Source organism: Leopardus geoffroyi, chromosome A1, assembly GCF_018350155.1.
Source record: "Leopardus geoffroyi isolate Oge1 chromosome A1, O.geoffroyi_Oge1_pat1.0, whole genome shotgun sequence".
In the NCBI taxonomy this organism is placed as follows: Eukaryota; Metazoa; Chordata; class Mammalia; order Carnivora; family Felidae; genus Leopardus; species Leopardus geoffroyi.
Window position 1 is genome coordinate 183748731 of NC_059326.1, and position 2052 is coordinate 183750782.

Here is a 2052-nt window from a genome sequence, read left to right on the forward strand (position 1 = left end):
CAAGTCTTTCTCAAACAAAAATAAAAAAATAAAAATCACTGACAACACAACTACCCTATATGAAATGTTTAACAAAGTTCTGAGGATGAAGGAATATCATATAAGTCTAAAACTTGGATTTACATGGAAAAATGGAATAGGACTAAAGAAAAAATAATTGAAGGAAAAATATTTTTAATTCCTATATTCTTCTTCTTTTTTTTTTTTTTTTTTTACATTTCCAATTATTTTATCAAGGTAAGAAGTCCAGAAGCATCACTTGCAAGTGCTCAACAATCAACAATCATTCTTGAATGCAACTAAAAGTAGTACACTCTACTTTTTTTCGAAAAAATAAAACAATAGTTTACAATTCATTTAATGGCAACTGGTAATCATTAAATTGGCAATGGTTATCTTCAAAAGTTATTACACTAGCTGTGCTGTCATTTCTTAAGGATGATCAGATACCTAAAGTCACAGATGTTTCCCACATAAGATGCAACATATAAATCAGACTTGATTTATCACAAGCATTAACAAAACCAGACCTAGGGAAAGAATTATTTCTGGAGACATATGCATAGTCTTAATACAGTGAATATTTAGCCCACCCGGATTATTACAAAATCAGAACAGCAAGAATATTTGCAGTAAATTTTCCTATTCTTAATTGATCCAAAAAGAAAACTGTTTGTTGAAAGTAATAATACTAATAATATATTTAATGATTATAGTATAGGGATGAGTGAAATGAATTACAGCAAGGTTAAAAGGGATGGAAAAGAGAAACTGAACATGCTCTTTTGTATGTTACTTGCACTACATGGGAAGCAATATAGTGTTAGTTGAAGGGGGATTTGGGTTATTTCAAGGGAAATAACTATTTTTTTAAAGAAACCTAACTGATATGCAAATACAGGAGATAAAATGGAATCATATAAAACGCTCAGTTAAAACCTGAGAAAGCATAAAAGGGGAAGCAGGAAACAAAAGACAATTATGATAAAAAGAAAACAGTTACAAAAAGGTAGATATTAAATCCAAATACATCAAGAATCACCTTAAATATGAATGGTTCACATATGTTAATTAAAAACAGAGATTGTCAGAGTGAGCTATCAAGCCAGAAATGACATGGATCAACTTTAAATGCTTATTCCTAAGTGAAAGAAACCAGTTGGAAAAGGCTACAAACTGTATGATTCCAATCATATGTATGACATTATGGGAAAGACAAGACTACACAGACACTGTAATGATCAATGGCTGACACAGCATGGGACAAGAGAAGAATGCTGAACGGTGAAGCACAGGGAATTTTTTTAAGGTAGTGAAACTGTTGTGTATGAGACCAAGATGGTGGATGTATGACTATATATTAATCAAAACATTGAACTGTACAGTAGCACAAAGGTTGATCCTTAATATATACAACATTTAAAAAACTGTTTAGGATATCAAGGGTTCCCAGGAGGTAATGCAGACTGTAACAAAAGAATTTAACTCGATTAAAATTGTACGGACAACATCACTGGAGGACGTGGTGAAAAAGATGCTGACCTAAGTAACTTGGAAGTAAGGAAATCCTATAAAACACAGTGGGGGGAAAAAAAAAGAAAAGAAAAAGGACATAAGTCCTGTAGTCTAATTGATAATGTTGTTTCTAGTAATGGTATAGGTCTATAATTCTGATACTCCTATGTATGCACACTGGAAAGGAACAATAAGGTAAGTCGATAGCAGATGGTATGAGTCAGGTTTCTTATTATAGGAATGGGAATTTACAAATAAGCAAGGGGACAAAGACAGGAAGATTCATGTGGTAACAGATGAGAGTTGGAGACATCCATATCAATTCATGTTTAGCTTAATATAGATAAGCTTGTTATGTAATGACACTCCAGTAGTAATAAGTACACCTACTGTCCAAGTCTTGCTTTCATTGTTTGACAAAAGGAACGAGGGATCTTTAAAAAATGGCCAATTATAGTCAGGGGCTAATACAGCAGAAAATTTACAGTATCTTATAATGAAAGGAAGGAAAGGTCACAATGATGGGGGTATGTCATA

General features: G+C 32.5%; 1 non-coding gene across 1 annotated transcript; it reads right to left on the reverse strand.

Annotated features, from left to right (window-relative positions):
* Nucleotides 1-501: 501 nt before the first annotated feature.
* LOC123582046 lies at nucleotides 502-633 on the reverse strand. Its single transcript, XR_006704165.1, has one exon. It is a non-coding gene; the product is annotated as a small nucleolar RNA SNORA72 (small nucleolar RNA).
* Nucleotides 634-2052: the final 1419 nt, after the last annotated feature.